Below are 25127 nucleotides of genomic sequence, written 5' to 3'. Positions count from 1 at the left end.
ATAATCTGAGCTCGCTAATACACTCGATAGGGGCTCTTCATTCATTGTATATAACCATTTCATTGTATATATCCATTTCATTGTATATATCCATTCCATTGTATATATGTTATGTGTATATCCTCTAAACTTGGTAGATTGCGGTGGCAAGCTACGAGTTTAATGAGGATTGTGCTGTCCTTAGTTAGTTATATGTTATGTGTATATCCTCTAAACTTGGTAGATTGCGGTGGCAAGCTACGAGTTTAGTGAGGATTGTGCTGTCCTTGTGCCGTCCTTAGTTAGTTATATGTTATGTGTATATCCTCTAAACTTGGTAGATTGCGGTGGCAAGCTACGAGTTTAATGAGGATTGTGCTGTCCTCCCTCTTGGGCCTTCTAGACCGTTGTTTGGCGGGTTAGGGGCTCTCGTAGAGGGAATATTTGCCTAATGAACTTGGTAGATTGCGGTGGCAAGCTACGAGTTCTTGGTTGTGCTGTCCTTGAAACATCCCGACGAACTCGCTAAACACTCGATAGGGGTTCTAGGGATATTTTTTTTTTATTTTAAAGATTTATATATTATATAATGAACCATGAAAATATCAATGATGTAATTGTTGCTATTAAAAAATTGAAAAAAGATGGAATTAATATATCTGATGAACTTAATCCTGAAAAAATAGTTTCTGACTTTGAGATTTTACAAGAACGTAAAACCCAGGGGACACACACACTATCATCTGAATACAGGCTCATGAAGCGGATTCAGGCGGCAATGTTTCAGTCGCTAGCTACCGTAGAAGATGATCATGTGAAGGAGTTCGTTCCTCTCTCTGCCGCCGTAGAAGGAATTAAATCGTTATTATCCCACGAGTATGAGGCAAAGAAAACGATTAGTACTCGCATAAGACTATTAAGAAAAATTATGTTAGATCGTGAAACGATCCAGAGTAACTTCGTTACTGGTGAAACGATCCAGAGTAACTTCGTTACTGGTGAAACGATCCAGAGTAACTTCGTTACTGGTGAAACGATCCAAAGTAACTTCGTTACTGGTGATAATGAAAATGAAAGTTTTGGTAACTGGGGTCCATGTCAACGCTGACCACGTGTGGTGTAAAATGATCAAATTTTCAGAAAAAAAAATAAATAAAAATCGGGGAAAAATAATATTTTTTCACAAATACGCGATTTTGACTACCAACTACCCCGTCAGAAATAAGAAAAAATTGATATTTATTTTACAAAATACAAGAAAAATGCACGAATTACTTGATCCTGACGGGGTAGTTGGTAGTCAAAATCAAGAAAATTCTAACTTTGTCAAATTGTTCCTAATAAATTTTATTTATTATAAATTAATTTTATTTATTAATAATATTATTTTTACTGAAGATTTATTTTTTTTATACTAAAATCAAGAAAAATGCACGAATTACTTGATTCTGACGGGGTAGTTGGTAGTCAAAATCAAAGAAAAATGCACGAATTACTTGATTTCTGACGGGGTAGTTGGTAGTCAAAATCAGAAAAATTGAGCAATTTCGTTGTATTTTAGTAAAGAAAAATAAAAATCTCAGTAAAAATAATATTATTAATAAATAAAATTAATTTATAATAAATAAAATTTATTAGGAACAATTTTACAAAGTTAGAATTTCTTATTTCTGACGGGGTAGTTGGTAGTCAAAATCAAGTAATTCGTACATTTTTATGTTTCTGAGAGGGTAGTTGGTAGTCAAAATCAAGTAATTCGTGCATTTTTATGTTTCTGACGGGGTAGTTGGTAGTCAAAATCAAGTAATTCGTAAAATTTCAGTAAAAAAATAATAAAAATCAGGAAAATTAATAAATCTTATTTTTTTTGTGATAGAAATGTTAATTTTTACTTTCATCGACCAGCTTTTTTAGTTGCCTAGGCCGATTAATTTGTACCAAACACAAATTTGTGCTAGTAATAATAAAATATTTTTTTTTTTTTTTTTTTTAAGTTGATCAAATTTGAATCTGATCTCTGTTACAAATGTTCTTCTAACTGTTAAGAAATCCTCGTGTGTAAAAACCCTCCATTACATAAAGATCTACGATAAAAGTCTTACGACTTTACATACAGATTTATCACAAGTTCTTCTCCACGTATGTCAATTAAGCGATTAAGGTGGTCTGTGAGTTTAAAATTGATTCGTGTTAACATATTATTGTGACACCGCAAATACACAGGATTAGTTGGTTCTTGCACGATTAAACTTCCAGGGGGAACTTGTGGTGTGAACGTGTACAGGATGTATCCTTGTTGAGCCTGATTTGATCTTCCGAGATCTATTTGATAGCTGCCATCGATTACGTCACAAACCAGATTGACCGCGACCGTCGGTGTTATATTAACGATTCCCGGAGATATGTGTCTTCCGCCGCCATGTGGATCATTATCATATCTAAGAACAGCTGCTGGTGGAATTAATTTTCTCCATGCATCGAGTATTTTAGGAAAAAACTCATCAATGACATCACTGACAGATTTTCTTAACTCGGTTACACTATACCCGGGAAATTTAAAATTTGGTACATCGGCTTCTGTTAATTTATATTTATCTAACCATATTTTTGCATGAGTTCCTTCAGAAAATTCTAAACTAAGCATCGCTTGAACTATTCGGTTATTAAAATATTCCATATCTGATATAAGCTGATTTAATATTTCCACACGCGTGATGATTTTTTCACGCGATGACGCTGATATGTCAAAAATATGTTCGTTAAAATATTGATTTAGTTGATCTAGTTGTTTTTTACATTCTTGATTGATTTCCTGAAAATATTCAATAATATCACTACGATAAATAGCAAAACTATTTGCTCTTTCCCCGGAATTGTTAAAAGCCCATAACTCATCAAAATCGTGAATTAAAACCTTGCTGACCGCTTCCTGCTATTAAATTTGCTGTTATATTTTTTTCTGCTTCTTCAGATATCGCCGCTAGTTTTTGATTTGCAGCTTGATTTATTATTTTACTAACATCTGGAGGCATCACCTCAGTACTTGCCAGTTTCACCGGTGGTTGTTGTTTTCGTCGCAATAATCGTGCTAGTCTTTCCTTGATCGCCGAGAACGCCTTACCAGCAACATTGACAATTGCACCAGGAGCTTTATCACGAACAATATCAATAGCCTTCATCGATAATTGTTTTGCTACAGGTGCTACTTTTGGAGCTATCCTTGTAAATAATCCCTGAATGACATCACCAAGTCCATTTCCGTAAATAACACTATAGATTGGTAATCGTGAGTTTACCGCTCTAAGCTGTGTGGGTTTACGATGATTATCATGCACAATCATCTTATTTTATTTACCATTTATCTAATCGCGGTGACTAATCATCAACGAGCTCATCAATAAGTTCTCGGTAAACGCCAATATCCATGATACCACCTTGAAATAGTCGCCGACAAATATCAGCTGCTTCATTAATTATTTCTGGTGAATTATTTCCGGCACGTTTTCCTCCTATGAGAACTTCTAACCGTGACACGTCATTGACGATATTATCAGGACATAAACCAGATCCTGTTTTAGGTTCATCTTGAGGTGTTTTAAATACTGGTGGTTGCATTACCGGAGTAAGTACTTCAGTGGTGACCGGGGGTGAGTCACCTTCTCGAAATCCATGTGGTGAATCTATCGGTGCAAATGTTATATCCGGTGCAGAAATTTTACGTAAAGGTGAAGGAATTTTCTTCGAGGAGGGTGATTTAAGTGACTCTTTAGTCCTTTTAATTTCCGACTTCAACCTTTGCTGCGGCGATGAAGATTGCTGTTGTTCTATTTGTTGCAGAGGTGGAGGAAGCTGATACTGGGAGGACTCTCCTTGTCCTAGTTGTTCCCGTCTCCCTCTAAGTCTATTTACTTCTTCATTAAATCTTTTAAATTCTTGACCTCTAGCTTGTTTTTTATTGTAATATACGCGATATATCCATTTAATGAAATTATCATCACCAGTTTTTCCATAAAAGGGTTTTAAAAAATTAGATTTATCAGATATATTATCTAATATCATCTTAGGTAATTTCTCTCTTTCAGTTTTTCTAATTTCCTCAACAACTCCTTCGTTAAATCTTGCAATTAATTTTAAGCTTTCTCCTGCTGATTTGGATTTAGATGCAAGTTTTTTTCTCACATCGGCGACTTCAGTACGAAGTTCTCCAATACCTTCAAGTATTTCCTCACCAACAGGTGGAGGTTGAGCTGCAGCTATGTCAGTTGGAAGGTCTCGTAAAATCTTCTTTGCCTGTTTAGTTCTTCTCGCTATTTTTTCAGTCTGCGCTGCAGTTTGTTTTGATACCGGAAGAAGATCTTCTTTGATGACAGTTGTAACTTTCTCAGTAGCTGCAGTGACGGGTTTAAATAGTTTTTTAGTTTCTTCTTCATACTCAACTTGTGCTTCTTGCTGCGCTTGTAGATTTTTTCTAAATGAGTCTTTGACAGGAAGAAATTTTTTAATTGCTTCTAATCGTTCTCGAGCTGTTCTTGCAGTATGAGATTCTGGATGTATCATTTTATTATAACATAATAATTTAATTAATATCAGCAGAAGGGGAGCAGCAGAGAGGGTTCGTCTACAATTCTGTTTGGGACAAACAATAATCGTAGACGTGGTAATTGACCTCTATGAGTGGTCACTATTTTTTTTTGGTAAAACACAAGGGTGACCACTCCCTTAAGTGGTCTGTTCACCCTCTCTGCTGCTCAGGTTAGAACCCCCATCGCTTGATTTTCTTTGTAACGAGCCCCTGTGGTTATTCTGGGCCCCGACTGAGCCTGCTCTCCGCCTCCTCCAACCGGCTAGTCCGAGTTTCCTCTGACCCTTGCCACCCCATTTTTTTATATTTGGACATTTATGTTGGGGTGTAGGGTCAGAGCGCATTCCCTATCAGAAAGTTGGAATTCGCCGACACCATTTGGTGTCGGCATGGGGTAGCCGCTTTCTAGCCGACCCAGCACACTTTAACGACCTTTCATCGAGATATACCTGCATGAAATCGATAGGAATATGATTTATTTTCTCAAAAATCGTGAGCCTAGCATTCGTCATGTCTTTAATCCCCTGATACACGAGACGAAAGCACGTCGTTGCTAAAATTTGACCTGGATCTGGCCATTTGTATTCCTAGTCACATGACTACACAACTCTCGCAGCCGACATCTGAATGACATCAGAGGTCATCAGTCACGTGATATCAACAACAGATCTTTTCTAGTGTTGCTGTAGGAAAACAAATCGAACATATAAATAAAAGTAATGTAATTTTTATAGAAAAATTAAAAAACAAACTTCTCAAAATATTTATTGTGAAAACAACGACGAAAATCTGTAAATGTTGCATAAATTTTGAAGAAAACCAGATTCACTATGAAGAGCACGTGTCAATGTGATAGTCACGTGACACCGACAAAAACATCGCTGACACGTGTTGGGTACTTCTTGAAAACGGTTTTCTCCACCCTGCTGCGATACCGACAGGTTTCTGTTCGTTGCTCTCAGAATAAATATGTTGAGAATTAAGTGTGCATTATATTTATTTACAAATATTAAGTGACTTCTATATAATATGTCCAAATTCTATGTACAACAACTTGGGAAATTTGTTTATTTCGATATCACGTGACTATATGACCTCTGATGTCATTGACATGTAGGTTCCGAGATTTGTATAGTCATGTGACTCGGAATGCAAATGACCAGATCCAGGTCAAATTTCAGCAACGACGTACTTTCGACTAGTCTGTCAGCGGATTAAAGACATGACGACTGCTATGCTCACGATTTTTGAGAAAATAAATCATATTCCTATCGATTTCATGCAGGTATATCTCGATGAAAGGTCGTTAAAGTGTGCTGGGTCGGCTAGAAAGCGGCTACCCCATGCCGACACCAAATGGTGTCGGCGAATTCCAACTTTTCAATAAGGAATGCGCTCTGACCCTACACCCCAACATAAATGTCCAAATATCAAAAAATGGGGTGGCAAGGGTCAGAGGAAACTCGGACTACCAACCGGCTTGCAAATTTTGCATGGGTTAGTTCAGCGGGGATGACCCATCATTTAGCTAATAACTGAATGACTTACCTGAAATTGAGGAATACAAGTATTGGATACCTGCAAGCAGACCTTTAACAACGCATACAGCACTTGCTGTAATCACATACTTTTCTAATCCGAGTTTCATCCAACCCTTGCCACCATTTATGTTGGGGTGTAGGTTCCTGAGGCTCAGCGGTGCATAGAAACACCGGAACGCACCGAAACGACGGTATGCACCGAAACACCGGAACGCAATAGAAAAACTGAAACGTAATATCGTATATACCATAGCTGGAAATTGTGAAATGTGTGACATCTTTAAAAAAAAAAAGAAAATAACATTACTATTAATAGTGTCTAATACAATTTTTACACAAGTTTAATGCTCAATATATTGCTAAAAGATACATATTAGTAATGATTTATTAATAATGCCGGATGAATGAACTTCGTGAAAATCAGCAATTTAAATAGCCGTACAGTGTAAGTGTAACTATCAAGAATTATGCACGGACAATATTTTTAGTGATCTATACAAAGATACATGCAAAAATGGCATCTCAAATCATTTCCGTATTTATCTGGAAATTGACATCAAAATAAAAATGTTGGGCTCGTGATTCAGAGTAGTTTCACTTTCCAAATCTATTGTTCAATGATAATAATAATAAGAAAAAAAGTACACGCAATTTTCTTTTTATGACAGCTTTTTTTAAATACCCGTATGTATTCACTTCTTTGTCAATGGCATTATTTGCATATATTACTAAAACATTAAGCTGCAAAAAATGAAGCACTGGTCAGTGTAGTCCTACCTGTAAGACTCGACGCTGATATTTATGTTGTGGGCGTCAGGGTCTTACAGCCTAACTAATGGCGCTGTGTAGTGTGTTTTTGATGTCAACTAACATCGTTACGAAAGTAAAATTTTCAGGAATATTTCACACAACTGACAACTAAAATAATGACGCTTTTCTACAAAGTAAAGTTATATTGTTTTAGTCAGACTTTACTTACTATGATGCCTTTTCTCTAATAAATTCAAATTCTCACAAAAGAAATGGGCCCGTTTTTCAAGATTTTTTGGCCTACATTTCATTGGGCTGGAAAGCAATGAAAGCCGAGAATGCCGAAATCGGATAAAGTTGAAACATTATTTTTAACGAAACGAATAAAAAATATTTTATGTCTATTTCAACTGTAAGCAACGTTTCGTTTCATTCAAGAAACATATCCTAAACATCAACCTACTTAAACTTACTTCGGCATACCTCGACTACCGTCGCATTGCAACAAATTCAAATGTATGTCAACGGAACGTGAAAATGCATCCATTTGCTAGTGTCATATTTTCATTCCACCAGGATAAAGACAGCACACTAAGTATATTAATTACACATAAATTAGTGGGAAAATGTCGATATAGGCTGCCAAATGTGTGAGATGTTCCTGAAACTTTGATTACTCATTCCGATGTCAACAACATCGGAACACACTATACAATGCCGTTATTTGGACAGTAAGACATAGCACCTCAACAAAATCAAAATGTGCTATGTCTTACATGTAGGACTATGGTCAGTGAAGATTAACACCAAGATTCCAGTGAACCACTGATAGCAAACGTCAGACCTTTGCAGATTATACCGATTGTAGTGTCGGTATCAGGAAAGAATCAGCATCACATTGTGCATTTCAAACTTCCTTTAAATGTTTTCTGTATAATTAGTATTTATTACGTCACAACACATTGATAATCCCAATTAAAACGCGAATATAAGTCTCTGTAATCACATCGCTTTCCCATGCATCCAGTCTCAACAGAGCTTGATGTGTCATACGATTTTAACAGTTTTTATAGCGATTATTGAGACACTCCTGATTGAACTACACATAGCGAGTATCGCTTGAAGGGGTCTCTTCTGGGTTGTTTACATAGCAAATCACATTCTATCGTTTCAGCCCCAAGACATGTATTTATAACGTTTCAAGATTTACTAGTATTTGTTGGAGTATCTATATTTGTTTAGACAAACCGTAGTTCGTTTTAGAGCACTACCAGCTGGTGCTAACGCGTTTGAGAGCACTACCAGCTGGTGCTAACACGTATAGATGTATCTCGTAAGTGTTGTCCGACAAAACAATACAATTTAAAGGTGTTGGCAGACGAATGAGAGTCATTGTCGCGCAGGTAGAAAACATGTATAAAAAAGTATCAGGCACCTATATATTAATCATTATAAAATAGCTGAAACAGATTTATTAAAATTTGTATTACCAGGATTTAATACCGATAAACTAAAGATATCTATTGACGATCTAATTAACGAAAACTTTCCTGAAATACTTGAAGCATGGAGAAAAATAACTCCACTGGCAGATATTCTCAGACATAACAATGATCTATACGGTGGCAGCATACATATTTCACCAGGAATTGTAAATATAACTTCAACGATTGCAGTCAGTCTTGTTTGTGATGCAATTGATGGCAGCTATCAAATAGATCTTGAAAAATCTAGTCAAGTTCAACAAGGATATATTTTATATACATTTACACCGCAATTGCCTACTGGATAATTAATCGTACAAGAACCAATCAATCCGGTTTATCTACGATGTCATAATAATTTTTTTCAAGAATATATTTCAAACTTACTGACCAATCCGGACACTTAATTGATTTAAGAAATGTAAATTTGGATATAAATTTATATGTAAGATGTTAACGATTTTTGATCATGTAGAGTGTTTTACAATTAATTATTTAATCAAGAGGTATTATATAATGTACCAACATGTGAGAGTTTTCATACACGACAAAGAGGTACTTGAAAATGCCATCAGAACAATAATGACACAGTGAAAACGCCATCAGAACAATAATGTCACCACCCCTAGTCAATGCAGAACAATTTAGTGTTAATATAATTATTGACGAATACGGCAATGATTTTTTTTTTTTTTTGCTGACTCAGGAACAGTTAAATGAACTGCAGTGAGAACATAGTATTATTATTACGTGCGATAAAGATCAGATTATGAATTATGCACATTCCTGTATTGAATTAGATCAGCTTAAAAATATTGTCTAATTCTTCAGATTGATGGGATATTACTATAAACTAGGATAAAAAACAATTGTACAAGTCAAGTCAAATAAAAAGTTTTATTTCTCAGGTAGAATAAAAGTTATGGAATAATTAACCACGACATTCCCGTAACATTCATTTTCATCAGTGACGTTGTTATTAATACCTTCATTTTCAAAATCTTTACTATTTTCACTTTCGTCACTACTTTGAAAATCTACTTTACTATTTTCATTTTCACGATCTGGCATAAACTTCTTTAACTGCCCCACACGCGTGATAATAATTTTCTTCGTTTCCTATTCGCGAGCTAATTCTGATCTAATTTTTTCGATCAGAATTTATCTCTTTTTCGAAAGAGACACGAATTTTTTAACTTCCGTGTCTTTTACAGTAGCCAAAGACTGGAACATAGCTTGCTGGATAATCTTTATGAATCTGTCCTCTGTTGGTAGTGTATATCTATCTTCAAAATCACAAATAATTTTTTTGTGTATCAGGTTGAATTTTTATGCCGTCTTTTTTAAAAAAATTATTGCAGAAATAATATCATTAATAATTAATAATTTCATAATTTATTATATAGTAAATATATTTAAAATATTTTTCTTTTACAGAAAATAAACCGTAGCATAATGAGCAGTTATCATTCATGGGTTCCCTTCATTAGGGTCCTTTTGTGAGATCTTTCTTATGGTGTTCTCGGCACCCCACGAGGCTTTTCTTTTTGACCGACATTCTTCCTGAATGTTTTTGTTTGGGGTACCCTTCAGTGAGATTGAGAGCTCACATCACCCAAGGTTTATTTTTGGAGGCTCCACAAATTCTTTCATAGATATATCCCCAGAGAATCTTCTAAACGAAACGAAATTTTAGAATATTCAGAAGGTTCTCTATGCTGTTCAATTTCATGCACCCCCATTTCAATCACAGGGGAGAGAGCAAAACGCACTCACCATGTTGTTCGACGTGGTGAGGAGGTGTACATGAAATTTCAAAGGGGTGGAGCACCCACTTATATAGATAAACGGCGGTTATTGCCACCGTAGACAGTATGTCCAATCACGGGTTTCGAACGCCGACCCCCCCCCCCAAGTATGAGAATCAGCCGCTCTACCAGGGCGCTATGTTTTAATGTTACTAGTATATGTTTCAGAAATTATAATAAAGTTACCTATGCTGGATTTTCCTACAAACAACCACGGCGTTGATTTATTTTCCACATCGCATTAAAATAATCGTATATTGTATATATTTCAGCCTTTGACAGAGTCAGATTTAAAATATTTCTGTATAACAGAAAGATAAAGAAATAACTGAACTGTATTGTACATGTAACGGGGCGTGTGACCTGTTTTCTGCCTTAATTTAGAAAGTACAAACGCCCTTCTACTAATTTGAGCTATTATAAAAGTATGTTACTCCACTGATATTAATTATAATACAGATGATTAATAATTAATTAAGATGATAAAAAAAATTAAGCTGTACCGGAGAAAGATATGCTACAGAGTTATCTCCCTTGTTGAGATCAATACGTGGCAACAAGCGAGGTAACTATTGAATTACTCTGCCGGAGAGAGTTTGAGCTTGACAAAGATACCTCCCTTCAACAATACAACTCTCACAATGAGTATAATAATCGTTGTATTATGACATTTTGGACACACGAAACTACCTATACACTTTGCGACTGAGGAAACGGGAAAAAAATTATTATAGACACTTGTCCACATTTCTCACCAATGATAGAAAATTCAGATTGATAAATTGGCAGTTGTATCATGACATTTTACTAAACACAAAAATACCTTACATCACTGCGACTGTGGAAACTGCACATAATTATTATATACATAATTGTAGACTTTCCACATCAACGATAGAAGTATTAGAGTGATAAAATAACTGTTATCACAATGAGTATACTAACACAAATAAATCAAATTAAATGAATATTACACCATCACGGGATGCTTCATAATTCTTAATGATAGGATGTATCACACATTCTTTTTGTTCCAGTTGTATATAATAATATCATTTGTTTAATGATTGTTTCTCTAAATTATTATTTTGAAAATCTAGCCAGATAGTCTTCAGCGTTTCTTATAACTTTATCATTATTATCAATTGTTTTTTAAAATCATAATATCTTTTGAACTCTCTGTATTTTTTACCGCCATCTTGCACACACAACTGAGTGTTTTTTCTAACCCTAACACCAAATTTCAAACATTCCTCAAAAATTCCTAAACTCCTTCTCCGTACACTCTATGAATGATTTCAACAGAACTCAATTTAAATATATATTTTTCTTATTTATAATATTAACGAGATACTATCCATGATTAAAATTAAGCCTTCTCTAAAATAAATTTAATCTTGACAGAATATCCCCCGACTTACCGATGCTTGACCCGACGAATAAAAGTTTGATTAATACTGTTCATGACACCAAGAAAGAATCTAGCAAGAATGGTGCATCTCATGTTCGGTCTATGTTCAAAATCCTATGCAACGCCTATGGTGTCGACACAGTCGTCGATGCTACAATGAACGACAAACGAGCGGCAACAATTATTAATTATCTCGACGATCAAAGATATTTTTTCAGAGTAACCTTGTTTTTTTTGTATTAGCAGAAACAGACAATACTTGGATTATCAGTGACAAACGTGGCCATGTCCTTCATAATGAAAAACTCGCTCCGGTGGCCTAGTGGTTAGAACGTCCGCCTCGGATGCGGGAGGTCGTGGGTTCCCCGGCCGAGTCATACCAAAGACTTATAAAATGGTACTAACTGCTGCCTCGCTTGGCGCTCAGCATTAAGAGGATAGTGTTAGGACTGGTCGGCCTGGTGAGTAGTGAAAGGGGCCACCCTAGGGACAATGGAAATTAGCATTACAGACCCCCCCCCGGGCCACTCTAGGGACAATGGAAATTTAACATGGGAAAAATTGCTGGGCCACTCTAGGGACAAGGGGAATTAACATGGGGAATAGAGTTTGGGCTTGTCTAGGGACAAGGGGAATTGAACATGGAGAATAGAGTTTGGGCTTGTCTAGGGACAAGGGGAATTGAACATGGAGAATAGAGCTTGGGCTTGTCTAGGGACAAGGGGAATTGAACATGGGAATAGAGTTTGGGCTTGTATAGGGACAAGGGGAATTTAACATGGGAGAAAAAAAATTACTACTTTAGGGACAAGGGGAATTTAACATGGGATTTTTTTTTTTAAAAAAAATTAAAAAAGGGGTAGACAATGGAAAGTCATTCTCTTTTCGAGACCTATGAGTGGCCCTGAAAAGGGCCTTTGGGTTTCTTCTGCTTCTAATTTCTTCTATTTCTCCACCAACTTATTTTCTCTCCTACACTCTTTCTCTTCTTTTCTTTCTTTTCTTTCTTTTCTTCCTTTTTTCTCCTCCTCTTCTTTCTTCCTCTTCTCATTTTCTTCTTCTTTTTCAATTTTTTCATTCCATGCTCTTATCCTTATCCTTTCCTCTTCATCCTCCTTCTCCTCCTTTATTTCTTTCATCACACCACTTATTATTTCCTTTACTTTTCTTAAGTTGTTAATCTCCATCTTCACTCGATGGGGGCTATAAGAATAGTGATCTTCATTTCGCCTCACTAGCATTTGTTCCATCATGCCCAAATTGTCCAGTACGTCTTGCAATGTTTGCATTTTATCGAGGTGGTTTGAAGCCATCTTCTCTGTAGAATGGTTTGAACGACGAATACTGTGGGTTCTTATACGAAAAGCGCGGACGTGATGGAAAACATCCCCTAGAACAAAATTGATATTACCTAGATTATCACTTAAAACGCGCGGACGTGATGGAAAACATCCCCTACTTTTCTCATTTCATATGATCTACTATCCACATACGTGAAGCATCAATAAACAAACCCCTAATCTACTATTTACACACGCAAAGCATTAAAATGAGACCCAAATTTACTATCCACACCAACCTACATCAGCGCTTACAAACTCAAACACAAACACTATAAAAAAAGAGTCAGTGTTTATATTCACACTACTCTACATACACACATTGGCAAATCGATTGTTATTTCTTTTCTAAAGGTTTGGGTAGCCCTGAAAAGGGCTGTTTGTTTTTTGAACTCCAGATGCACCTATCTAATGCTGGCACCTTCCTGGCCTGGCACCACACACACATCTTCTACACCAATCTTTCCAGTTGACTCGTTTGACTGGGAGCGCAGAGGGAGGATGATTAGCTTCATCACCCCAATCCTCTGTCTCTGGTATCTTGTAAGCCATCCTCTCTCCTATTTTCTTTTCCTCCTCTTCCTTTTGTCTTCTCTCCTCCTCTTCTTTCTTTATCCTTGCCTCTTCTACTATGGCCTCCGCGGCCAGTTCATTTACTATGTGCCTGGCATATTCCAGGTGCATCTGGAGTTCTAGCAGTTTCACAGTTCTGGTGTTCATTCTGGTGTTGATCAATCAACAAGGGTAGCTAGACTGCCGAGTGATTTTTAATTTATAGTCAAAGCGCGGACGTGATGGAAAACATCCCCTAAAAACATAAAATTCATCTTACCTAGATCATGACCAAACAACGCGCGGACCTAAAAGAAACACTCACTCACTTTTTTATACTACCCATCACTATTCTAAAAAATTTTCATTAATCACTTCAATATACTATCCACATACGCAAAGCAATCCAATCCATCCCCAAATCTACCCTCCCCACACCTCTAACAGCAAAAAAAAGACATGATCTTAATCTACTATCCACACCAACGTACGTGAGCACTTACAAACACACAATCCTATATACAAACACATACCCTCTCACTATAAAAAAGAGCTAGTGTTTATATTCACACTACTCTACCTACACACATTGGCAAATCGATTGTTATTTCTTTTCTAGAGTATTGGGGTAGCCCTGAAAAGGGGTGGGGTTTTTTTGTTCGCTATGGCAATCTTTTAGTTTCTAAGAATGCGACGTCCTCTGAGGATAGATTTTCTGACGATAGGTCTGCTTCTTCGGAAAGAGAAGAAGAACTCTTTGGTGTCGATACGACAATCGACAAAGCCTCTGTCAGGTTCAGGTTCCTGCTGCTGCTGCTGTTGTTGTTGCTGTTGCTGCTGTCTCTGAAGTCTGTATTTCTCTGTCCATTCTTCTTTCTCCCTGTTCACTTCTTCTCTGAAGAGCTCTTCTATCAGGTCTTCAGTGACTTTTAGCATTCTCACATTCTCTATCTCTTCTGGCTTCGGTATCAGACTGTGTCTGACCCTATGCAAATTCACGTAGGCTTCGTTGAGCTTAGATAGTTTGGAGCACATCTTCGTAGGAGGATGAGTCGACAATGGATGGTTTGACTGGAAACTGCCCCGGTTCTTAAAGTCAAAGCGTGGACGTGAAGGAAAACATCCCTCCACGGTTTTCGAGCCGCAACGTTCATTGAGTGTCATGAGAGGGACAGTAAGAAGTCAAAGAGAATGAATCAACCTTCCTATAGCCAAACAAAAGACAAAGGCATTTTTTTTCAAAACACAACATTTTTTATTCAAAATCACTTAACACTAACCAACAACTCTAACATTTTTAAAAATAATCCAACAATATAACATCAAACATTTTTTTTCAAATGACAAACATTTTTTTTAATTCACACTCTACTTTGAACAGGGCTGACAACGTTGTGAATGAAATTGTGATTTCCACTGTTGGAAGTCATTAGGCCATTGATGGACACTACGTTTCCTAGCTTGAGACAAAAGATAAGCATAATGGTCACAAAACCATCGATCTACATTCACATCGTTTCTTGAAGAAGAACGAGGATCAAACTGAGTCACTAAATGTTCTAAGGAATAGCCCAGGCTGCGATGATGCAGAAAATACACACAATATTGTCCACACACTAAGGAATCTGTGCCTTGTAATTTCACATTATTGAATCGGGTGGTCTGAGCATTTCTTCTCATAAAGTCAATGATATCGTCTTCCAAAGGGGGCAATCCGTACGAATCGAAATATTCCACACATCCTTCTTGAGGAAAGTAAACGGCTACCCAGTGGGTTCCTGGGAGATGACTGTCGTCCGTGTTGATCACGTAAGCTAGATGGTCTTGAGGTTTGCGATGAGGGAGTTCATCTTTAGCACAGACGACAGGATTCCAAGAAGCCGTGTACGAACTGTGGTTCAAAAGGTAATAAAGTTCCCAGGTATCCATTGATTTGTGTTGTTTTTTTTTCTTCACAGGTAATGATAAATCATCAATTCGATCCTGATTTTTTGCTTGAAAATGTCTGACAAGTAAAAGGCGTTTGGCTCCGACTTCTTATTCTGGTCAAAGAAAGATTCGATGCGACGGCGCTCCAGAGACGTTAATGGAGGAGAAGAATGTTTATCCAAGCCTTTATACCACTCGTTCAACACGAATTCTATCTCGATGACACCCCAAGCTTTGTCCAGATATTCGTCCAATTTTTCTTCTTGGCTCAACATCAGACATTTGTCGTGTTGAATTTGACTGGGATGATCGTTGTGACATCCATAGCACTCTTCCTTGATCAATTCTTTCATTACATCTGTCAGGAATGTCGCAAAACAGGAGACTAAATGGGCTTCTTGTTCTGGCCATCTCGACTTCATCATGATAACTTCTTCGTCTTGGGATTCTTCTTCTTCTTCTTCTTCCACAGTCTCCTCACATTCCATGTCTAAAGTTTCTCCACTAGGTAAAGAGGGATAACAGTCTTCCATAGCTTCTAATAATCTAGAATGACTTCTCTCAGACTGTTGATTTCTATGGTATTATCGAATTCTGCATACAGGATGACGTTCACTGTCTCCACCAGTCGTTCTTTAAACTGAAGTTCCACACGAATCTGGCCATATTTTATAGGGTGGAAATGTCCCTCGTCGCTGCCTTGGTCTGGAGTGAAATCAAAAGCCCACAAAGCATAACCTCCTGCGTAATCTTCGTACGTAATACCGTGACTGGTGTTGGTCCCTAACTGTCCAGTGGCTTCGTACAGGGACAAGTACGATCTCAAGTAATTCTTATTCTCAAAGTCAGGTTCGAAAGGTCTGGTACACAAGGTCTTGCCATAGCGACTGACTTCGATTTTCTTCACGTCGAAGTGTTGAAAGTTGAAAGGATTTCTAGTGAAGGCTCCGTTGAAGGCTTCATTGTTGACCATACCAAGGCTTAAACGCTTGGGCAACTGTCCTTGAAACAGATGATCATCGGTTATGGATTGATTGTTACGGGGAATGGTGAACGTTTTCACTTCCACGCGTCGTATAGGATACTTGGCGGTCGTTCTGCTCAACGTCTGACTGATGTCGTTTCCTACTTTAGGTAACACTTCCACGCGTCGTACGTAGAGTTTGACCTCCTTGATTTTGCTTTTGGGATTGACGTCAGCACTATCAGTCAACAAATGGAAAGCGGTACTGCTACGATTCAGTCTCAAGCGGACATTTACCCCGTTCAGCAAATATTTCTCTTGCAACCACATGTCCAAATGCAAACGATCCATCAGTTCTAAAAGCTTTCCATCTTTGATTTTGTTTCGTCTTTCTTCAAAGCCGTCATTGCTTTTATCTATTGTGTCAAACTTGTCCGCTTCGTCAGGTTCCCATAGCACACAAGCACTGAGATGAGTATTCTTGGCATCTATTCCGTACGTCAAGAGATTTTCCAGGTAGGTACGGTAAGGGTATGTATCCATGCTGCTGCTGACCAGTTTGTTATTCAAGTACAAGTCCACTGAGCTGAACAAGAAATGCATGAAATTGTTGACGGGAGCCACTTTCTCGTCACCGTCTATACCACCTCCATTCTTATCTAGAACTTTGACTTTCAAGTACAAGTAACTGCTATTCATATCAATGTAATCTTCGGGCTGTCCCTTGATTTCAAACTCGATGGGAGCGGAATCTGTCAATGAGGAGACGGGATGAAATTCCACCCATTGGGATTCTTGCATGGTCATCATGGTGGGGGGCATGGCAAACAGATCCAGTTCCGACTTGGAACAGGCGCATGACTCTCGGTGCATCATTTTTTTCTCTGTGTCTCAATAATCGAAAACGTCTAAGTCTCGAACGGTTCTTCTTTTCTTTGTCTTTCTAGCTTTAGACGTGTGAAGTCTGGTGAAAGGGTGTTTTCTTCGTCGTCTCTTTCGGCCTTGTCCTTGCTGAATGCCTGACTCGGTAGCGTGCAGGGCATTTATAGTTGTGTCTCGTCGGCCCAAAAGGTCTTTGCCCGTTTGTAGCAAGACATTTTTGCCTGCCCTCATGAAGGCTTCTTTAGGGTTTTGTTTGTCGATGATGACATTTTGGAGAAATTCTTTGCCTTGCGTCAGTGCCGCATCTTTCAAGGCGTGCAATCCGCGTGTCACCATCGGTTTCAACACCGGAGCCACCGAACGAAAGGCCGATTTTAACATATTTCCTAAACCGTGTCCTCGCTGTCTAGCAACCCCTCGGTACACTGGATACATGACTTACGAATCGTGAGAGAACCGTTTTCGAAAATGGAGTTTCACCGTGACTTTTCCTTTGGTGAATGGAATATTTTGTCCCAGATCTCCTTTTATAGCAATGTTGACCGTGTCCAAATACGACTTGCTGACAGGTAAATTGTGAGGATTTAAAAATTCGCGGTGGACGTGATCAGTGTTTCCACCTTCCTCGTCAGCGTTCGTGGCAGAATCCACTTTGAAAGGAATGGCACGCAGTAACGGCACAGAGGTGTGTCCCACCACGTTATACTCCACCACATCGGAATACACGAACATCAAATTCAGTCCTTGGTTCAGTTCTACTGGGGCACGAAATAACTTGCTAAAAGACTCGTTGTCGTAAACGTTTGGTAATTCCTTTTTCTTGAGCATGGCCATTCTCATATTCATGTCTCCGCTCAACATGTCAAACAATTCAGGACAAAATAAAATGGACACGATTTTACTCCCGTCAAATTTCATCTAGAAGCGACGAGCTGCTTTGTAGTATTCCATGGTGACACTTTTTCTGACATTCTCCAAAGCTTTAAGAAACACGCTATTAAACCTGGTGGCTATGGTGCTGACCAAATGTTGACCACTAAAATAATAGCCTGGGGGAATGAACAAGTGATAGGTGGTCCACTTTTGATTTTGTGTGCTACGGATTTTCTTGTCATATTTGACATGGGTATCCAAGTACTGTTGCACTTGCTCGTCATGAACTTCCACATCAAAAAAATTTTGATTGGGAAGGACATTGAGGACTTGGGTCGGGTGAATGATTTCCACTAAAGCCACTTCCCAATGGGCTTCGTGATCTAATGGGATGGTCTGAGTTAATTTGGCCGTGTAACAGCACAACGTGTTGTGGGGAAACACCTCCATGGAACTGTCACTGGGTAAGGTTAAGTAAAATTGGTTTTGGTGACTCATAATTCCAGAGTTATGTGGCTGTCCGAGGGGTTACTGGACGTCAGGGGTGTGTCTCCGCCCAAAATGGGGCCGTTGTTGTTGTTGTTGTTGTTATTGGAGTGGTGATTGGCACTGGCACTGGACACAAGGTTCCCGTGGTTCCCGTTCGAAGTCAATTTCAGGGAGGGATTGGGAAGCAGGTAACCGATGCAACTGCTCAATAAAATGGTCCACAATTGTTTGTCTCCTTGTTGCAAACTCAAATTGGCAATGGCTGCCCTGATGACACAATACACCACAAAGATTTGGCAGAAAAAGACGATTTGCGTTTTAGGTACACGTTCTCCACACCACACCCACAAGGGTTGTTTTTGTAAATCTTGCACAGAAGAACTTGGTGAAGGAGTGGTCGACGTAGCTGCGTCTGTGTGAAAGGGCATGATGTTCACTTCTTTTTATAGTCGATGACTTGCGAAGCGTCGATCCAAGAATCAAAACTGGGTGGATATCCTTTCCAACGTACTTTGACTTCTTTGACACGTCGTTTGCCTACTTTACGGGTTCTGCGTTCGAGAATGCTTTCGATGTCGTACACGTCGTCTTCTTTTTTGGTGACAAGTTGTAACTCGGGCAAATAAAACGTTCCTTTGAGCACTTCTCCGTTCATGTCTTCCAATTTATAGACGGCAGGATGACGACCATGCACTCGTCCAGTGACACGAAACAATTCGGTCGTCCAGTTAGGTAAGTAACCTTTGTCGAAAGTGCGTTTGGTTTTGCCAATGCGCACCCAATCTCCTACGGTCAACTCTCCACTTTTCTTGGGGACAGCCCTCGTCGGGGACGCACCAAACAGGCGCTCAAACACCAACACTTCGTTCTCGGGAGTCACTTCTTGCGGGGCACGTCCGATGCTTCGATGGTAAGATTGGTTGTACGGTTGCACCAGGTGCGGTAAGATGTCGATGTACTTCAGAGTGTGGTGATGCGTAAAATATTTCCACATGCGTTCTTTCAAAGTACGTTGAAAACGTTCCACGATGCTGGCTTTGGTTTCGGGATTCTCGGTGGTAAAAAAATGAATGTCACGTTTCTTTAATTCTTTTTGGAAAGCTTGGTTCAGAAATTCGGTGCCTTTGTCCGTTTGCCATCGAAGAGGGTGACGACCGCTTTGTTTCAACACTCGTTGCAGGGCTCGCACTAACTCGCTGCTGGATTGGAAGTCAAGGGCACGACCCAGGCAAATTTGGAAAAGACGTCGATGACACAAAACAAATATTTGTAGCCACGTTTGTAGCTGGCCAAATGAGAGACATCGGCTAAATCGGCTTGCCATTGATGATCGATGCCTTCCACTCGGGTGCGACTTCTGGCAAACTTGCGTCGAATGGGTTTGCGTAAAGTGTAGGTAGCTTGTTCTTGTAACCATCGTTGCACTTGAGGTAAACGGAGACTTTTCAGTCGAGTTTTGGCAGCACGATACAATTTTTGAACTCCTGCGTAACCTGCAGGATGCGAGGGATCGTAGTAAATGCTGGCTAAGATTTTTTCCATTTTTTGTGTTTGTTTGTTTGTTTGTGTGTTAATAAGTCACCCACTCTTCGGTGATGCTACTTTGGGTGGGACGAAAGGGTGGTTTAGAACCGGATTTACGTGTCCGATGGGTTACGGGAGTAGAAGTCGAAGGTAGTGGTGGTGGAGGTGGCAATAGAATGGCTTTGGTCTTCTTTTCTTTTTTCACTTTTGGTTTCCCTTCTTTCTTTTTCACTTCTGTCGAAGGAGGAGTGGACATCATCTTTTTAACTCAAGCTTTCATTTCTTCTCGTTGGGGTGTGGGGGACGGGGTCAACAAGGATGCTGCAATCTTACTCGAAATGGGAGCTGCTGACCGTGTTTGGAACACTTCTCGCATCTCTTCTTCCTCAGGTCTTCGTGGGGTAGCATCTCTGGTGACCCCTGGGGATGGTAGTAATGGTGGTGGTGGTGGTGGTAGTGATGATGGTGCTGGACTTTTCATCAAGGTCTTAAAATCTTTCAGGGTGGGTAGAGCTGTTTCGTCTAAAGCTTTCTGGTGAAAGAGTTGCAGTCGTTGGAAGAGTTGACCGTACTTTTGCGATTTTTCTGTTTCGGACAAATCTTGGTGATCCATCAAGGACTGCAATTCGTGTTGTAACTGGGACATCTCGCTCAAATTGGGATTGGGAGGTAAATGCGGGGTGCGTTGTTCTTGCCAACGATGGTATTCCATCCATCGTTTGTAAGGCACTAAAGCCAGTTTTCGTCCTTCCATGGGGTTGTCAGGGGTCGATTCTGAGATCTTGGGACTTCCGAGGGCCTTTTTATCTTGCTCCCACCAGTCCTCCCAACATGGTTCCCAAGACTCCTTTCAGTAAGGGACCTAACAAGAGGGGTAAAATGCCTCCACGATGGACCAACATCTTGTTCTTTTGACGAATTGGAATTTTCTTTTGAACCATTTGGCGCAGAACGTGTCGATGTTTGTCTAAGCATTGTTTCTGGTGTTTGGACAAAGGGATCGTGCCTTTCAAGACGTTCAAACAGCATTCGCACACGGTATCGATGACCTCTTTGGAGGCTGATTGAAAGAGTTTTTTTCGTAGTGGTGGAGAAGCTTTGGACAGGACAGATAACATGTTCCCATGTTTGACTAAACGAGGAGGCAGACCTTTTCTTTTCTTTCCTTGGGGCTGTTTAGAAGAGGGATGTTTTCTGGAGGGTGACATCTTTGAGTCTTCAGCACCAAAAACACTGATACCCTGACTTGGTCACATGCCTTTTTTATACTGGAACGCGTCGCCACTGATTGTCTTTACGTCGTATCAACTTCAGGACAGGCATGACACGTCGTGCAGGGGTACGCAACGGACTAAATCGAGCCAGTTCTTGCTTGGACAAATCCAGTAAACTTTGTGACATGCCCGATCTTTCTTGGACTTTGATTTTGGGAGAAGGTACTTTGTGAGCAGCAGCCACTGCCACTAAATTGGAGGGTCCTGCCACTGGGGAAGTTCTTTTTGGGGTCATCAACGGAGAAGTTCTTGGTGTGATCAACGTCTCCAAGTACTCTTCAGTTCTTGGTGTCATCAACGGAGAAGTGGATGAACGTGAGGCTGCCGGAGACGCAGTCACCGCCGTGGCAGGTCGTGGTTTGCGGGTGTAAGGTTGCGTCCTGGCCGAAGTGCCTCTCTTGCGACTAGTTTTCTTCTGTGGGTTTTCCTTTTTCTGGGGACTTTTTCTCTGTTTCTTTTTCTGGGGGCTTCTTTTCTTTTTCCGGGGTGGTGTCTGGTAAGAGGAGGGTCCCGCCAGTGGAGAAGTTCTCCTTGGGGACCTGGTCTTTTTCTTCTTCTTGGAACTTCGTTTGACTTTTTTATTGGGGAGATGTTTGGGGGCATTAGGATCCCATCTTAAGAGAGAGCGAATGATGACCCCTCCTAGAGTACCGCTCCCTCCAGGTTTCAAAATGATTTGTTTTTTGGTTTGAGTGTCGATGCGGGGATCGACCACTTGGGTCAGAGCGACTTTGTTTCGATCAAAAAAGCGTTTGGTTTGATGAGGAATCTGAATGATTCCTTGGAGTAATTGACGTGCCGTCACCGTGAACCATCGTAAGACTTCTCTGAGTCTAGCTTCTAAGACACGAGCTCGTATTTGTGGATTTTTTTCTCGCCTGATGCCATACAAGGCACGAATCAATTTGACGGGAAGATGCGACTGAAGGGACGTCATGTTCAAAATGTGTGTGAGACAGACGAAAAGGGTCTGAGGTTTTTATAGATTTTTTTGTGGAGTGAAATTAAGTCGAGGACGGAGACGTGTACAGGACAGGCCCTCCGTCTTGGCACCAGTGGTGAAACAAGTGGGTACGAAATCGCAAATCATCGGGGGTCGTAGGTTTCAAATCGACGAGTAAATAGGCGTGTGGAGTTTGAGTGGCATCGTCGTACGCCTGAGTCAGCCAAGGCGTTCCTAACTGTTTGGCTAAGACTTGCGCTTGCGATTTATCTCGAGGGCTTTTAAACAAGACCACGTAATGCGCATTGAGACTGATGGTGCGATGGGCTTTACTTTGTTGAAACAAATTTTGGGTGATGTAAACGACACTGGCATTACGGTGATGCCCTTTGCGCGTGAACCACAGTTTAATTTCTTCTTCGTCTTCTCCTAACATGTCGTTAAAAATGACCAAATGGGTTTGACGGGAGTCAGAGACGATGCCGTCGTCTTCTTTAGGAATGCCTTCCACAAACACGATGGAATCGCCTTGACTTTCTCGCAAGAGGCTGTACGCCGATTGCCACTCTTTGTAACACCACACGATCCGCTGAGGTGGCCGATCGATCAAATGATGTTTATGTTCGATCAAACGTTTGACGAATTCGGTTTTGCCTGAACCGCTAGGTCCAGCAATAAGCATGTTAAAGGGATGGCGAAGATACAAAGCCTCCCAACTGTCACGATCTAAGTGTTCGTCGATGACTTTGACAGTAGAGGAAGAGGGAGCAGAGACAGCAGAGGTAGCCATAGTGTTAGGAATGTCACTTGTGACACGAAAATAAACAAGACAAGAGTTTATATACTTTTTTTTCAGGACACGTTTATTGAATGTTTTAAACATGAATACGAAAGACAAAAATAAATAAAAGCCAAAGGCTTAAGTACAACGATAAAAGGCACATGATAACCATCAACGTGGAATAAACACAAGTGTCTGTACATCATGTTTTGGGTAATGTTCTGACCAGTTCTATAGAGGGTAAGGTCACACAAGTGTCCTCCCGAAAGGGTCTTTCAGGCCTGTCCACGACAGTCCTGTCCTGGGTGACGGGTTCTTCTGGCACAGTCACTAACAAAGGTTGAAAAGTAACTTTTTTCTTTGGACGTTGAAAGGAAGCATCACAACTCTCGAGCATACTGGGCCACTTCTTGGGTCCAAGCCTCAAAATCCCATTTTTTCCAGGCACGGACATCTGTCCAATGGGGGTGTAAGTCACAAGCGACACACACATCGTCATACACGTCTTGGGTAGCTAAAAGTTGACGAATCTTTTTTCCCGTAGAGGTCGAGAAGTATCCAGATGAAAACGTAAGGCTTTGAGCAAAAGGAGTCTCTCGTGAACATTTAAAGGCACCACTTTCATGTTGAATGGGGTGGTAAATACTGTTCGTAAAGAGTCCACAAGGAATCGGCTGGTAAACGAAATCCCAGAAAACAAGTCACTAAGACACACACCACTTGTCGACCCAAATTGAATGGATACAGTTCTTGTAATAATTGATGGTAATGATCCACGGTTTGAATATGGTCATTGAGTTCCTTCCACGGAATCTGTTGGATTACATACGACATAAGTCGTGGCATGGCAGCCTGTTTTTATAGTCTCTTTGTTTCGGAAACAATACACGTACTTTCTAGTCAGACATCTTCGTTCTCCAGTGGGGAATCTAAATGTTGCATACTGTAACCGAAACGTCAGAGTTTGTTTAGATGTTTCCTCTTCCGCTAAGTAGATTCCACGTAAACTATGTCGGTAATCCTTTACCTTGTCTTCCTCAATGTGTTGCAGTAGGTGAATCTCGAATAACCAAAATGATCAACACGTGGATCATCGGGGGCCTGGAAGTACTGAACAAGGTCTGACCACTGAAACAATTTCTGACGAATCAGTTCTCTTATACCATTCAGGTACCAGTGGTTAAAGATCTGGTGACGTAACGGATGCAATTGTTCTTTACGTTTCACTTGTATATTGACCAGCTCTCGGTAAATGCGTTCTCTCAACTCCACAGGCAAAGCACGAATGTTCTCTTGTAAAGTATCCATAAACAGGTCATACTAAATCCTCTTTTGTCTGAGAGAAGAAATGTACCGTTTGCACAGACATGGTTTTACTTCAGTGCCAAATTTAAATTGTTTAGTCACTAATTTACACATTACAATTCGTTCAGAAGTTTCCTCTTTCACTAAGTTGACATTGTGTAAAAGATGTCGGTAATTCGTTAACTCTTGCTCTGGAAGTCGATGCAGTACGTTTACATTGTAGTAGATGGAATCGTCAATAACAAACCAATCCTTTTTAAAACCATGGGGTTGTTGATCAATGTCTGTCCAATGGAACACTTTCAACTGAATCAGTCCTTTTATAGCATTCAGGTACCAGTGATTAAACATCTGGTGACGTAACGGATGCAATTGTTCTTTACGTTTGACTTGTATTTTGACCAGCTCTCGGTAAATGCGTTCTCTCAACTCCACAGGCAAAGCACGAATGTTCTCTTGTAAAGTATCCATGAATAGGTCAGTCCGTACAATTCACAATCTTCTCCTAGAGCAAAATTAATCCACATAGTGAGTAATTTCTGGCCACTTCCATGCAGGGTAACGTCCAAGAATGTCACTGAACTCTTTTGATGTAAACGGTCTAGAGTAATACAATAGGACGAATGCACACTTGACCCAAAGAAATCTAACACACTGGTTGACTTTTTTCACTTTCCTCTTGTGAATTTCTCGGCACAAAAGTTCTACAGTCACCC

The 25127-nt window shown here is 39.8% G+C and overlaps 1 protein-coding gene across 1 annotated transcript in view; it reads right to left on the bottom strand.

The window, feature by feature from the left end:
- Positions 1-6249, bottom strand: part of LOC149799026 (uncharacterized) — a 35288-nt gene extending 29039 nt beyond the window's left edge. Inside the window, exon 1 of the mRNA XM_089957976.1 lies at positions 6110-6249. The gene's annotated coding sequence lies outside the window, so the exon portion shown is untranslated. The remainder of the gene's footprint in view (positions 1-6109) is intronic.
- Between the last annotated feature and the right edge of the window lie 18878 nt (positions 6250-25127).

The sequence above is a fragment of the Sinohyriopsis cumingii genome, chromosome 5, assembly GCF_028554795.1.
Source record: "Sinohyriopsis cumingii isolate HCF-2022 chromosome 5, ASM2855479v2, whole genome shotgun sequence".
NCBI lineage: Eukaryota > Metazoa > Mollusca > Bivalvia > Unionida > Unionidae > Sinohyriopsis > Sinohyriopsis cumingii.
This window is presented reverse-complemented; position numbering and strand designations above follow the sequence as displayed.